The 16,767-nt window shown below is 37.0% G+C and overlaps 1 long non-coding RNA gene across 1 annotated transcript; it reads right to left on the reverse strand.

The window, feature by feature from the left end:
- Nucleotides 1–1,154: 1,154 nt before the first annotated feature.
- On the reverse strand, nucleotides 1,155–13,632 carry LOC122425485. Its single transcript, XR_006264869.1, has 3 exons — nucleotides 13,622–13,632; nucleotides 3,026–3,028; nucleotides 1,155–1,300 (listed from the first exon to the last, which is right to left on the reverse strand). It is a non-coding gene; the product is annotated as an uncharacterized LOC122425485 (long non-coding RNA).
- Between the last annotated feature and the right edge of the window lie 3,135 nt (nucleotides 13,633–16,767).

The following is a 16,767-nucleotide window of genomic DNA, read 5'->3' on the forward strand; positions in this document are numbered from 1 at the left end:
AGTTCCTCTTCACTTTCTGCCATAAGGGTGGTGTCATCTGCATGTCTGAGGTTATTGATATTTCTCCTGGAAATCTTGATGCCAGCTTATGCTTCATCCAGCCCAGCATTTTGTATGATGTACTCTGCATATAAGTTAAATAAGCATGGTGACAATATACAGCCTTGACATACTCCTTTCCCAATTTGAAACTAGTCTGTTGTTCCATGTCCAGTTCTAACTGTTGCTTCTTGACTTGCATACAGATTTCTCAGGAAGCAGATAAGGTGGTCTGGTATTCCCATCTCTCGAAGAATTTTTCATAGTTTGTTGTGAGCCACACAGTCAATGTATTGGCATAGTCAGTAAAGCAGAAGTAATTGGTTTTCTAAAACTCTCTTGCTTTTCTTATGACCCAACAGATATTGATAATTTGATCTCTGGTTCCTCTTTCATTTCTATATCCAGCTTGAACATCTGGATTTGCTCAGTTAACCTACTATTGAAGCCTCACTTGGAAAATTTTGGGCATTACTGTGCTAGCATGTGAGATGAGTGCAATTGTGCAGTAGTCTGAAGATTCTTTGGCATTGCCTTTCTTTGGGATTGGAACGAAAACTGACCTTTTCAAGTCCTGTAGCCACTACTGAGTTTTCCAAATTTGCATATTGATTGAAGCATCATATTGATTTAACAGCATCATATTTTAGGGTTCAAAATAGCTCAACTGGCTTTGATTACAAGGACTTTTATTGGCAAAGTGATGTCTCTGCCTTTTGATGTGCTATCTTGGTTTGCCATAGCTTTGTCATGATCTTTGTTTTTTGAATAATGAGCTTTGAGCCAACTTTTTCACTCTCATTTTTACCTTCATCAAGAGGTTCTTCAGATTCTCTTCACTTTATGTCATTAGAGTCATATCATCTACATATCTGAGGTTGTTGATATTTCTCCCAGCAATCTTGATTCTAGTTTGTGATTGATCCTGCCCAGCATTTCACATTAAATATTCTGAATTTAAGTTAAATAACCTGGTGACAATATATATCCTTGACATACTCCTTTCCCAATTTGGAAACAGTGCATTGTTCCATGTCCAGTTCTAACTATTGCTTCTTGACAAGCATACAGGTTTCTCAGGTGACAGATACGGTGGTCTGGTATTTCCGTCTCTTTAAGAATGTTCCAGTTTGTTTGATCCACACAATCAAAGTATTTAGTGTAGTCAGTGAAACAGAAATGGATGTTTTCCTGGAGTTCCTTTGCTTCTTCCATGATTCAATGAATGTTGGCAACTTGATCTCTGGTTCCTCTGCCTTTTCTAAATACAGCATGTAATACTAGAGTTTCTTTGTTCTTGTACCACGGAAGCCTGGGTTGAAGGATTTTGAGTAAAATCTAACTTCCATCTGAAAGGAGTGCAGTTGTACAGTAGTTTCAACATCCTTTGGCATTACCCTTGTTTGGAATTGGAATGAAAACTGACATTTTCCAGTGCTATGGCTACTGCTGCGTTTTCCAAATTTGCTGACATATTGAGTGCAGCATTTTAACATCATCTCCTTTTAGGATTTTAAATAGCTCAGCTGGAATTCGATCACCTCCACTAGTTTTGTTGGTAGTAATGTTTCCTAAGGCCCACTTGACTTCACACTCCAGAATATCTGGCTCCTGATGAGCGATTACACTATTGTGTTTATCCAGGTCATTAAGATGTCTTTTGTATAGTTCTTCTGCGTGCGTATTCTTGCCACCTCTTCTTAATTTCTTCTGCTTCTATAGGTCCTTATTTTTTTTGTTCTTTATCACCCTTTACCTTACCTATCCTTGAATGAAATATTCCCTTGATACCTCCAATTTTCTTGAAGAAATCTCTAGACTTTCCCAATCTTTTGTTTTCCTCTATTTCTTTTCATTGTCCATTTTAATGAAGGCCTTCTTATCTCTCCTTGCCATTCTCTGGAACTCTACATTCAGTTGGGTATATCTTTCCTTTTCTTCCTTGCTTTTCAATTTTTCTTCTTCCTGCAGCTATTTGTAAAGCCTCCTCCAACAACTACTTTGCATTTTTGTACTTTTTGCCACTTTGGGATGGTTTTAGTCACTGCCTCCTATTAAATATTATAAGCCTTTGTCCAGCACTCTGTCTACCACCAGGCTCCTCTGTCCATGAGATTCTCCAGACAAGAATACTGGAGCAGATTGTCATGTCCTCTTCCAGGACATCTTCCTGTCCCAAGGATTGAACCCTTGTCTCTTATGTCTTCTGTACTGGCAGGCACGTTCTTTACCACTAGCATCATTTGGGAAGCCCTGATCATTGTATAAAGATCTATATTGTATGAAGTCATTTTTTCACTTCTACACTAAAAAATGTCCAGGAAAACCATAGCAATAAGTTTGGACATCAAAGAGATGTCTCTGTGGCCATTTAGCACCTCTCATTGATGTGGAATCCATATCAGTTTTAGACCAAGTTGTACTGAGCATCCCTATCTGACAGGTCAGCAGTCAGAGACAGAGGAACTGTGGTCCAGCTGGTTGTAGGATAGATATGATGAATTAGAACCAGGTTTAGATCCAGGTCTTGTCACTATTTAAAGTGCTTTTATATTTATGAGGAGACAAGTGATTCAAATAAATAAAAATGATTCATTCTACTTACTTCACCCACCTTACTCAAATGTGATTTTCAAAACAGTGTAAAAAATATGCCTTTATCTTCTCAACAAACACTTCCTAAAAAAATTGGTATAAGAAGTTAAAGTTACAGGGTCACTCAAGGTCTCATTCTGAGAGGATATAAAAAAAAGGGTAGGGGGACTTAGTAAATTATGTAAGTTATAGAACTGAAAAGAAAATCCTTTGAAGAATAGGTCATTGGTTTTGATATTAGAGGATAAGGTATGAGATGCACTTTGAAGAACTGTAACCTAACCAAGCAGCTCACACATAGTGGTTTTCATTAAAAAGTTGCCATTTATCTTATCATGGTGAGTTTATCTTACCATGAGCTGTCATTGAAAGGATAGGGAAATACTGTGACTTACTACAGCACAGCAGATATCAAAAAAAGACAGATGGCAACTTTTTAAATGACAGACACAGTTCTCCAGGGCTTATTGCTGTCTCCAGATTTAGGAGCGGCCACCATCAATACCAACCTCTGGGGCTGAGCTGAAAGGAGACATTAATAGAGCATATTCCTATATTAGTAATAAAATCTTAAACTCTTGGGAAAATTTCAAGTTTGGGGAGGGATCTGTCCTGTTCACAGTGGGGAAAAAACTCATGATAATGAGGCTAACTTGTATTTTAATATTTGATCTTAGCTTCATAAACAATGATGGTTTCCTGAAGCTTAAAATTTTTTTCTGAATAAAATTTAACAATTAAGATCCTGTGGTTTTGAGCCACACATTCCTGAAATCAATCTGCTTTTCTCTGTGTCTCAATTCTCTCATTTATAATGTGAAAAAATTCCTAACTCATGGGATTGTGTTAAGAATCTAAAAAGGGAAGAAATAAAATAACAATGCTGTGATTGCTGTTGATATCAGTATTAACCCTCATTTGATGTTGGATCCAGTGACTCAAATCTCAAGTTTCTAAATAAGAAAAGTAATTCTAGCTGACCCCTAAACAAATTGAGACAATGCTTAACTATCCTATATTTAAGACAATCTAACTAATACCACACACCCATATGTCCCAGTTCTGCAATCAACGGCTAAAGTCTACCATCTTCTGTACTATCAAGTGCTAATTGGCCATTTAGAGAGAACTTGCCCTCATTTAGGCTGGCTCATGGCCACCTCTCCTTTCTGGGCCACTGAGAGCACTTATTATCCATATTAAGCATGCTGATATCTTCATATATTGCATTCTATCATTTTGTATCTGAATCTTTCTCTCCCAACTAGATATTCATTCCTTGAGGACAAGTATATGCTACATATTTTCTTTGAAAGTTATGACCAACCTAGACAGCATATTAAAAAGCAGAGACATTACTTTGTCAACAAAGGTCCATCTAGTCAAGGCTGTGGTTTTTCCAGTGGTCATGTATGGATGTGAGAGTTGGACTATAAAGAAGGCTGAGTGCCAAAGAATTGACGCTTTTGAACTGTGGTGTTGGAGAAGACTCTTCAGAGTCCCTTGGACTGCAAGGAGATCCAACCAGTCCATCCTAAAGGAGATCAGTCCTGCGTGTTCATTGGAAGGACTGATGTTGAAGATGAAACTCCAATACTTTGGCCACCTAATGTGAAGAGCTGACTCATTTAAAAAGACCCTGATGCTGGGAAAGATTGAGGGCAGGAGGAGAAGGGGATGACAGAGGATGAGATGGTTGGATGACTCAATGGACATGGGTTTGGGTGGACTCCGGGAGTTGGTGATGGACAGGGAGGCCTGGCGTGCTGCGGTTCATGGGGTCGCAAAGAGTTGGATACAACTGAGCAACTGAACTGAACTGAACTAAAGCAGCCTAGTCTAGTGTGAAGCAAGAAATTAGAACTCATTGATGATAGTTTACCTTAAAATAATATAAATTAATTTACATAGACAAAACTTAGAATACCATCATTGTATTTGTCTTCCTAAACTCTTAAAGTTAACAGTGTGATGGAGAGACAAAATATTAAACAAATAATTTTAAACTGACTTCTAGAAAAAAAAAAAAAAAGAAGACACTTAAACCCTTGAACTTTAGTTTCACCATCTGCTAAATAACAAAATTTAGCAGGTAACCCTAAGATCCACTGCAGATAAAGCATTATTGGTTATTATTTCATGAAATTTGACAGTGCTTGGAATGTACTAACTGTAATATATATATTTCCAAACAACAGTCCGGCATATGTTCTAATCACATACATATGGTATTGGCCATAGACCTCACAATTTTAAACAAAGGGGAAAAATGGCTATAATCACTGTTTTACTTTCAAACACAGAATGATATTGAAAATTTAGAAAACCTGAAAGTCATTTCCTCTTAGACTGCTTTTAATTCCCTTCGGTGTTTCCCTTGGAGCATTTTTTCTTTATTTCTCCATTTATCAGATGCTTAAAAACTCTGAAGAATGAAGTTAACTAATTGTCCATTAGATGCCTTGGATCTTTCATCTATTTAAGAACCTCTCCTTGATGCAGTTCCTCTCATTAGATAGACTATGAGCTTTGTTGTGCACTCACAGATGGCATCCTAGCTTCTGCAGCAATGGGCACTTAAGCTCCAGGAAGCCCTGTTTAGACGTGGATGTTTTAATAGAGCAGTCCACATCCAACCTCTCACTCTTGTCTAAGTACCTGCTTGTGATGATCACTTTGCTTCCTGCTGCTCTAAGTGGAGTCATTAAAAGAAATGCAACTTTCAGCACAATTGAGAAAGGGTGGTAACTTTCTTCATTTGAAGGTCAGCTCCACCAAACATTTAACCTTTCTACTTCCATCAATTTAATCATTAGGAAGAAATCAGATAATCCTTATCTTTAAAAAGTCCTAAGAAATAATTGCATCTCTCTTTTTTTCTCTCAACAGTTGATGGGGGCAGGGAGGGAAGAGTTGGGAAAAATAAACTAAAATTTAGAACATTAATGGTTGTTCCTACATGTATTTAGATTTAGGTAAGATGACCCCAGAACATATTTACGCATTTGATATGTTAGGGTTAGGTTTCTTCAGCAACCCCTAGCCCTCTGTCCTATGGTCATAAAGTAGATGGCAAGAATTTTTCAGTTTGGGATTGTCTTTATTAGAACCAGAATATAAGAACTGAGACTTTTGCAAAATATGGCAAAGAGGTTGAAATGAGCATGGACGATTGCCCAGTTTCTATGTTTATTGAAAATGTTACTGGAAAACAAGGAAACTATTTCAATGATAAATGAACAATTTAGTCTTTCTTTTAAAATATTAGATTTATACACTGTCCCCCGTTAATCCCACAAGTATTTATCAAGAAGTTACAGGATATATCACTTCTTGGGAGATGTTTCAAAGAAGTTATCCGGCATGACAGCTGTTTTCTAGATTCTGAAATCTATTCAGGTAAAAAGAGACAAGTATATGTTTAGAAAATTAAATGTAGAATTAGACATGAAACAAACAAAGGTAACTATAAGTCTGCATAAATGTAGGTACTACATTTAATATAAAGTAAAAAATAAACAGTCAAGTATACAGCATATGCTAGCAATATATAGTCAAGATATTTAATAAATTACTGTGATTCCAATTAATGTCTGATAGGAAATTTGAATTTGAAATGTTTATTGAAGAAGCAGGATAAAGAAATAAACTTTTTAGCTGGAAAACAGTGCACAGACATTGAACCAGCATCTTCAATTCAGGTAGTTTTGTGCAAACTCTCATCAGGGAAGACCCTACCTCTTCACTTAGCCCTTGAAAGATGTTATCACTTTACTACCCACATGGTCTCCATGTCCACTTGTTTCACTTTTTCTTATTTCCATTGTATATTTATAAAATAAATATACCCTCCACTTTCAATAGCCTCAGGGTACAAGTACCAATAAAATTCCCATTGATTAAAGTATTAAAATACATGAAAAGGAACAATAGCCAGCAGCAATAATGATTAAACACATAAGTATCAAACAAAGCAAAATTGTATTAAAAACAACAGCCTCCTCAAATCTACCCTTAAAATGTAACAGGCCAGCTTAGAATGTAGGGAAAAAAGGGAATGAATTGTAACTATACACAACAACCTGGGCTATAAAATAAAACATAACTTTCATTTTACTATTTGACTCAGTTTCTGGGTATTCTCGGTATAGTTTGCTTTCCCCTCTGCGTGCCTCTGTTTCTCTAGGTGGCAAATGGGAAGGATATGGTTTATCATCACCTTTCAGGGATGTTGTGAGGAGGAATGAAATAAAAAATACCAAATGACTTAAAAGTTTTTTTGTGTGTGTGTGAAGTCTCTCAGTCGTGTCCGACTCTTTGCGACCCCATGGACTGTAGCCTACCAGGATCCTCCATCCATGGGATTTTCCAGGCAAGAATACTGGAGTGGGTTGCCATTTCCTTCTCCAGGGGATCTTCCCGTCCCAGGGATCCAACCCAGGTCTCCCACATTGTAGGCAGATGCTTTACCCTCTGAGCCAGCAGGGAAGCCCCAATAAAAGGTGGACCGGCACAAATACTAGTTGCTCCAAACACTGCTGTCATTCTGACATTTTTGAAATATTTAATCCCTAACTACATCCATAATCTGATAACAAAATCTCCATTTTTGTTGATAAACTCAGGTTGTAGGTGTCATATATAATTATGGAAATGGTATACAAATGGTTATAGTTTTATTATTTTTAATACTTATAGCTGGTGACACTGCCAGAGAAGTAAAATGACCCTACATTCTGTGATACATTGCAAACCTCACCAGGCACATATCTAAAGTCCTTTATTGAAACAGTTAAGTTCAGTCACTCACTCATGTCTGACTCTTTTCGACCCCATGACCTGCAGCACTCCAGGCCTCCCTGTCCATCACCAACTCCCGGAGTTTACTCAAACTCACGTCTATTGAGTCAGTGATGCCATCCAACCCTCTCATCCTCTGTCGTCCCCTTCTCCTCCCGCCTTCAATCTTTCACAGCAAGGGTCTTTTCAAATGAGTCAGCTCTTTGCATCAGGTGGCCAAACTATTGGAGATTCAGCTTCAACGTCAGTCCTTCCAATGAAAATTCAGGACTTATTTCCTTTAGGACGGACTGGTTGGATCTCCTTGCAGTCCAAGGGACTCTCAAGAGTCTTCTCCAACACCATTTATTGAGCCAATAGAGATTAAAGGATGCTAATTTTATGTTAAGACTTCAAAAGCCACGAGTACATGTCTGTACCACTACTTTTCTACCTAAAATATTCAACTCTACTAGATGAATTTATCCCCCAAGGAAAACAACAATCTTATTTGCTTTTAAGCCTTAATTTCCAAGTGAAATTCTAGAGGACTATTCTTTATTGTATTATTCACAAAGTCTGTTTCAAACACTTAGCAGACACTTTATGCACAAATACACTCATAGCATCTGCTACTCTGACTGCTCTGTATGCCAAGTTCTCATTTTCATTTCTTTGGAAAGAGGGTTCACTGTTGGTCCTTATCCTTATTGCAAAATGTATTAGGAGAATAATTCAATAAAAATAAGACTGACTATGCATTAAGAACAAGGGCAAGAACAATTGAAGAAGAAGTGTTGTTCTCCAATTTTTGTTTGTTCTTTGGCTATTCACTATCTACTTTCAGATAAAATCTACTCAAATACTTTGTTATGCCATTAAATTCAACAATGGAGATAGTAATCACAGCATTTCTTTATTCTCTAAATTGTAACCAATATTTGACTTTCCTATTTTTCCTCTATTGCAAGGTTTCAAAGAAGAAGCAATAAAATTATTTAATTAAGGAATGAAAAAGTATACAGTGGTGTTTTTCCATAAAAGTTTCCAGTTATAATGCTAAAGTAGACAAAGGAACAATAGTGACAGAGAATCTAGATTAATTAATTAATGCCATTTCATTCTAAGAGCAGTGGATTGAATTCACTTTCTTGTCACTGGTGAGAGGCATACCACTGACAAAACTACAAGCATTGAATACAGTGAAAATGGCTAACATGCTTAGAGCTCTAAAAACTCAAAAACATTTCTGCTGATGCCTATATCTTCCAGCTAAAACAAATAAATACATAATTTAAGTATCTGGACTGAAACTGTTAACAGCAAGACCATATATGGTGAACATTTCCTTAGACATTTGACAGATTTTTTTCAAACTATGAGTTTAGCAGGGATGAATCCCAGCTAAAGGAAAGAAGTCAAGCATCTCTGAAGTGTAAGGCCAAGCTTACATGTTGTTGGTCAAGCACTTTGATGTAAAGAATGTTTGTAGGCACCATTGGGCATAAATCTAGATTTTTATCCCACAGTAATAAAGACTAAAATTTTATTTTTTTTATATGAGTCAATCTTTTAGAATATGATTATTCTACAGGTTAATGGACTTCATTATTCTAAAATACGAGTTATAGCAGTTATTACAAGAAAGTCAATTTAGGGAGATAAAATACATGTAGAAAAATATATAACATCAGACAATGATACGTGTTAGCAATGAAAATAAAACATGGCGAGGAAACGTACTGGAATGAAGATAAGAACAATGAGGCAATTTTAGATGTTGATCAGGAACAAATTTGTGTAGCGAGATGGAAAAAGTATGCATATATCTGTGAGAAGAGTGTACTGTACGGGGAAAAAAAAAAAACACAAAACCCTCTTTAGGACTCTAAAATTGTTCTTGTGACTTTTGTGAAACAGAAAGATGGTCAATGAACTGAGCTCTGTGAGGGAAAAAAAAAATAATAATAATAATCATTATTCCAGTGAAAATTCTTGTAGCCCAATACACAATGAATTATCTCATTCTCTGATTTTATTTATGATAATCAAGTGTGGTACATAGGGCATATACTGTCTTTCATTTTCAGACTTAAAGAGAAATGGGGGACTTCTCTGGTGGTCCAGTGGTTAAGAATCCATCGCCAGCACAGGACCACATGGCTTTGATCTCTAGCTGGGCAAACAAAGGCCCCACATGGGATCTGGGCAATTAAGCCCACACACTGCAACTACTGACAGAAGCCCAAGCTGCAACTACAGAAGCCCCTTGCCACAATGAAGAGCCCATGCATGCAACTAAGACCCGATGCAGCCAAATAAATACAGATTTAGAAATAATAGTGATAAACTGGATTCAGGTATTCACTTCTACTGTCCAAGCTATTGGTGGGGAAATAGTAAACCTCAAAACTAAGCTTACTCACTTGAAGCTCACATTCTCTGTTCAGAAAGTCATACTAATATTTGGTAGATTTCTTCGGACTCTACAAAGAAGTCAACATCTTTAAGAATTCGTTTCCCAACAGTGTGCATAAAATACATACATATTCATGCTAATAGTCTTACATTAATCCAAAGATATTGAAATTTTATTCCTCAAAATCACGCTTTTTATAGAATACAATATTGACTGGGAAGAATTCAAAGAGCACATAGACCCTAATGGAAACACCAGAGAATATACTGGCGCTTAAATCGGGGATGGAAAAGCAGGCTGTCCAGGTGAGAATGGAGTTAGGGTGCTAGGAGCACATCCCCTCGCAGGTCAAGTCAGTTCCAGGGTCCTGGATTTGGTTCTGCAGCTCGAGGGCGGCCTCCTCGCAGCCGTGCAAATTGGCCACGCGGTAGCCCACAGTGCCCAGGGCACAGCAGTCAGCGGACACCAGCACGTAGATGGGCAGTGGCCACGGGACCTCCCGGCAAGAGGAGGGCGGCGCCAGGCCCAGGGCCGCCGGGTGGAGCCCAGCAGCGCCAGCCCCATAGCCCCTGCGCTAATTTCATCATAGTCACGCCCTGCCCAGCCCCAAACCATGATATTTTTAAGAAGAAATACCTTCAGATGATTTCTTTCCGAAATCAAATGCTGTAAAAGAAAAAAAAACAAAACAAAACACCGAAGAAGCTCGAGGAGGTGGACAGCAGAGCACCGCTGGACTCCTGAGGGTGAGCGCATTGTAAAATGTCCCGGGGCATCTAGTTACCTGCAGAGAGAGCACGTGCAGTGATGTGACGACCCTTGGCTTCGCATCCAGAAGATGTCCTGAAACGGGAAAGAGCACTGAAATAAAAGGTACTCCTTACTCCATTCCCTTTGTGTTGTTAGAAGATATACCTTTAGCAGTTCCATTAATCGCACCGCAAGTCCACCCACAGGGACAATAGTGTCTATGGTTCCTCATAATGTTCTGTCTTCCCCAGTCCTTGGTAAACTGAGCTAGCTCACAGTTGAAGGTAAAACTGACCATAGTTGTCTGCATCCATTTCAGCTTTAGGTAGGAATTATCTGAACACGTGTGTGTGCATGCAAACACACGTGTACGTGTTTACCTCTATTTATCTGTACTGCACTTCTTTTTCTGTATTGCACTTTAGATGCAAAGTTTTCTTTGCCTGTTCACTTGTTTTATTCTCTCAGTCTGAGATCAGAAGGAATGTTGACAATGTGTAATGGGTTAAAAACATATACTTTTACATATAAATAAATGTCTTGCAAACATTTCCACAAATGTGGAATTTGCTTTGTCCCCAAGTGAATTGATATGCATGTATGTATGTTTGATTTTTTTTTTTTAAGCACTTAATAAATGCAACAATTGGGGAAGATGTAGGTTTGTTCCTTTAGGCAATGCTCCAAAAGGCGGGGTGAGGGGGACTTTTCTTCCTGATGAAATATGCTACACTGAACAAATCCAAGAAACTTTGGAGAAGATTATATACTCCTGACAGCCCAAATGTGATAAGTATATCAAGATTTAGTGTTCCTTTATTAGTTTCTCTTACAAGAGAACACCACAGCTGCCAAATCTGAATCATTACCCTCATTTTTCCTGATATAATCAGTATGAAAATGGTGACTACCTGGATATTGCCTCAATGTGAGCTTTTCTAACTAAATATGGTGAGATCCACCTTATTGTAGAATTCACTGATTAGAGTTCTGATTAATGCCTCTTCTTTTATTTCCACTCCCCAGATTAAGATTAATACCTCATATACATACATATATGCTTGAATTACTCGTCCCAGCACTTATTTCTGGATCAGACTCTTTCTAGTATATTTGCTGAAATTTTGGAGGGACACAGGGGCTTCTGGGAAAGTGAAATTACTTCCAGAGTCTGCCCTTCCATCTCTCTTTTATTTTCCGTATGATGGTATGTGTGTTCAGTTGTGTCCGACTCTTTGCAACCCCATGGACTGTAGCCTGCCAGGCTCCTCTGTCTGTGAGATTTTCCAGGCAAGAATGCTGGACTGAGTTTGCCATTCCCTTCTCCAGAGGATCTTCTCGACACAGGGATCAAACCCGGGTCTCTTGCATTGCAGGCAGATTCTCTACCTACTGAGTCACCAAGGAAGCTATTTTCCATAACTTCAGACTAAAAAGAAAAATGCCCCAAAGCTGTGTGGTGTGTTTATTTCAGTATATTGAACAAAGCCCCAGTCCAAAACAGTACTGGACCAGCAGCTCAAAATGCAGGTACTCTACATTTTCTGGTGAAACACTTTCAAAAGAAGAAGACAGAAGAACATAGTTTTTGTGGTGAAAACTCACTATACCCCAAAATTCAACTGACAGAAAATCTTTTGCTGTTATCTGAAAAGATTTGGCATTAAGTACAAAGACAATTGAGCTGGGCTGAGAAAATAATAGGCAGCTCTCCTGTTGTTCACTTCCTTCAGTGGAGCAGCTGATCCCCTGGAAATAAAGTGGGGAGAAAGCATCCCCCTCAGAGACCCAGGAAATTAAGTCAGAGAACAAAGCAGGTTTTTTTTTTTCCACTGCAAGGGCAAGGCTTTTTAAATGGAGAGATTACTAGTCCCCTCCCTGAACCACAATCTCACTTTTATCTTACTCCCATTATGATGCTGCATTTACTCAAAAAAGAGCAGAAAATAGGGCAGGAAAGGCAGGTTGAGTGTCTACAGAAGATATTCATGGAAGATACACTTTCTGCAAATACGACACTGAAAGTTTTTCTCTGAGTTGAACATCTTATGACAGCAAATGACATATATTTAATTCTAACTAAAGGAAAAAAAAAAGAATGTATTATTTTATTTAAGTTTATTATTATTTATTATTATTATTATTATTTATTATATATAATATAAATATTATTTATTTAAATTATTTATTAATTTATTTTCTTAAATTTATTTAAGAAAACTATGGCCAGCAGCCACTATCTCTTTTTTATAAATAAATTTTATTGGAACAAAGGCACAATCATTCCTTTATGTATTGCCTTTGACTTCTCACACTATACGAGCTGAATTGAATAATCAAGACAGAGACCACCTGGCCATCAAAACTAAAATATTTAGTATTTAATCATTTATAGGGCTTCCCTGGTGTCTCAGAAGTTAAAGCGTCTGCCTCCAATGCGGGAGAGCTGGCTTCAATCCCTGGGTTGGGAAGATCCCCTGGAGAAGGAAATGGTAAATCATTTATAGAAAACCTTCTGTCAAACCTCCCTCTCCATTTATATAATTACATAATCATCTCTAGATGGTTCTAGACTCAGGGGTGTTTATGACTTACAGACTCATTCTCTCTGTCCCACTTCCATCTGTTAGCATTATCATCCAGTATGTTAGGTTCATTCCCATGTAGTCTAGCCCTGAATGGTTACAAAGAATATCACAGGTGGTTTCAGATTTGTGTTATCATAATAGTAACACTTGAGAAAGAAAAACATTTTTCCAATATGTGGTGCGCAAGTCCATGTAGGTTTCTGGCCTGACATGGCTAGTGTTCTCATCCTTAAAACTGTTTCCTGGGACCAATGAGATAGAGCAGGGATACTGAGTAGGCCTGTGTTACAAGTTCTTTTATAGGGACATGGGCAGGAAGAGGCTAATTCAAACTCTGGTAATGAGCATGACTATATCTGACTCACAAGAGAGTGATAGATCAAGGAGAAATAAGACCCTTGTAAAACACCTCCAGATTAATGGCAGTGGTGAGAAGAATAAATGTGCAGACAGCCCAGCTTGCTCAAGTTTGTAGTTTTTACTTGTTATTCAAGGGGTTAAAATACTAGGCTATGTGTTTAAATCCCTAAAACTATCGCTGTAGTTGAATGGACACTTGATTCTAGCAACTGGACTTGCTGTTGCTCTAAGAGAGAGTTTAAACCAGAATCAAATTAAGAAATGTTAGAGTAAAACAAAAAATGGTTCACATACTCTATTCATTGATCTAAAAAAAAAAAAAAAAAAAAATGACAGATGGTCTCAGTTCATTTCTAAGGTGAACCATTCAGCATCAGAGTAATTTGAGTCTATGCCCCAAGCACTAATGCCAAAGAAGATGAAGTTGAATGGTTCTATGAAGATCTAAAAAGCCTCCTAGAACTAACACCAAAAGCAGATGTCCTTTTCATCATAGGGGATTGGGATGAAAGAGTAGGAAGTCAAGAGATATCTGGAATAACAGCCAAGTTTGGTTTTGGTGTAAAAAATGAAGCAAGGTGTAGGCTACCAGAGCTTCATCAAAAGAACACACTGGTCAAAGCAAATGTTCTCCTCCAACAACAGTAAGAGAAGACTCTACACGTGGACATTACCAGATGGTTAATATCAAAATCAGATGGATTATATTCTGTGAATCCAAAGATGGAGAAACTCTATACAATCAGCAAAAACAAGATCTGGAGCTGACTGTGGCTCAGATCATGAACTCCTTATTGGAAAATTTAGACTAAAATTGAAGAAAGTAGGGAAAACCACTAGGCCATTCAGGTGTAATCTAAATCAAATCCTTTATGATTTACAATAGAAGTGATGAATATATTCAAGGGATTAGATCTGATAGAGTGCTTGAATAACTATGGACAGAGTTTTGTAACATTGTACAGAAGACAGTGACCAAAGTCATCCCAAAGAAAAAGAAATGCAAAAAGTCAAAGTGGTTGTCTCAGGAGGCTTTACAATTAGCTGAGAAAAGAAGAGAAGTGAAAGGGAAGGGAGAAAAAGAAAGATGCACCCAAATGAAAGCAGAGTTCCAGAAAATAGCAAGGAGAGACAAGAAAGACTTCTTAGGTGAATAATGCAAACAAATAGAGGAAAACAATAGAAAAGACTACAGATCTCTTTAAGAAAATTGGAGATATCAAGGGAATATTTCATGCAATTATGGACACAATAAAGGATAGAAATTCTAAGAATCCAACAGAAGCATAAGTGATTAAGAAGAGGTGGCAAGGGCAAGAACACACAGAAAAACTATACCAAAAATGTCTTAATGACCCAGATAACCATGATGGTGTGGTCACTCATCTAGAGCCCGACATACTGGAGTGTAAATTCAAGTGGACCTTAGGAAGCATTGCTATGAACAAAACTAGTGGAAGTGATGGAATTTCAGCTGTGCTATTTAAAACCCTAAAACATGATGCTGCTAAAGTGCTGCCCTCAATAAGTCAGTAAACTTGAAAAACTCAGCAGTGGCCACTGGACTAGAAAAGGTCAGTTTCCATTCCAATCTCAAAGAATAGCAATGCCAAAGAATGTTCAAACTACTCCACAATTGTACTCATTTCACATCTTAGCAAGGTAATGTTCAAAATCCTTCAAGCTAGGCTTCAGCAGTACATGAACTAAGAACCTCCAGATGTACAAGCTGGGTTTAGAAAAGGCAGAGGAAGCAGAGACCAAATTGCCAACATTCATTGAATCATAGAGAAAGCAAGGCAATTCTAGAAAAACACCTACTTCTGCTTAATTAACTACCCTAAAACTTTTGACTGTATGGATTACAACAAACTGGAAAATTCTTGAAGAGATGGGAATACCAGACCCTTCTCTGGTAAATGAATATTCATGAATTTGAGCAAATTCTGAGAGATAGTGAAGAACAGGGAGACCTAGCATGCTGCAGTCCCTGAGGTTGCAAATATTCAGACACAACTTAATGACCAAACAATCTCATTTATTTACAGGCACAAAAATTCTGTGTTATTTTTGCAGATTTTATAAATTCATGCAAAAAAGAATCTATTGATACTTATTCATTGCTGTGGCATTTTCTGCTTTTTAGGTTTTGGGTACAAGAATTTGAAAAGACACTAACAAATAAGGTTTACTAGTCTATAAGAGAAATTACAGAAGTTATATAAATGACTTATACTTCTTTAAAGTACCCTGTAAATGCTCTGTTAAGGAGAAAGATATGCATTCTGAAATCTTGAAATAAGAGCATATTTCTAATTTACTAAAATTATCAAATAAAATTTTAGACATCCATATGTCTTCATAACAGTACAAAATGTCATGATAATATTTTAAATAATGAACAAACTCATGAGCAGAATGGAGTAGGACAGAATAACTGGATATGAAAAGAAAATATGGTTAATAAAAATAAAGGAGATCACTGACATAAGCAAGTTTTGTATACTATTTAAAAAGATGGACTTTGGGTTTAACCATCCTTACTTCAGTTGCAGGTTTTTGTGTTATTTAACTTCACAAAGCTTCAACACATTAACATATAAATTTAATCTATTTTATTATTTTTAATGATAGATAACATTAATGAATATTTATATAGTAAACAACTACAAAAGAGTAATATACATACGAAGAATATTTAGAAGGACAGCATATAAAATAAAATACAAACTTATTAGCAAAATCAGTGTAAATTAATTTAAACCTACATACAAAAATATTAAATCTCAAAATCAAGGGAGAATTAAGGCCAAGAGAAAGTATTCTTTAAGGAAACAGCATGGATAGTGTTAAGAAATGTAAGCACACATTGGAAATATTATTTGCTGGACAATATGAAATCTAAAACAGTTTCCTTAGGTTTTAATGAAAAGACTCTTTTCAAAATATGTGTAGCTTTTGTACAATGATCACACAATTTCATGCATCAAGTCATTTCTCAGCAAATTATATATATATTTTAAGATACTCAGAAACATATTTCTTATGAATCTTCTAACATGTATCTATTAGCATTAGGTATAGGCAGTTAATGCAGCAAATACTCAGTGTGGTAATAATTAGTATAGTATATAAAAAAGGGTAAAACTGTTTCTAGGCAAGATGAAGTAAAAAGTACTGGACTTGATGCCCGATATAAACAACGGGAGTACTGAACAAAATGCATGGAAATAATTT

Source organism: Cervus canadensis, chromosome 23 (assembly GCF_019320065.1).
Source record: "Cervus canadensis isolate Bull #8, Minnesota chromosome 23, ASM1932006v1, whole genome shotgun sequence".
Classification (NCBI taxonomy): Eukaryota; Metazoa; Chordata; class Mammalia; order Artiodactyla; family Cervidae; genus Cervus; species Cervus canadensis.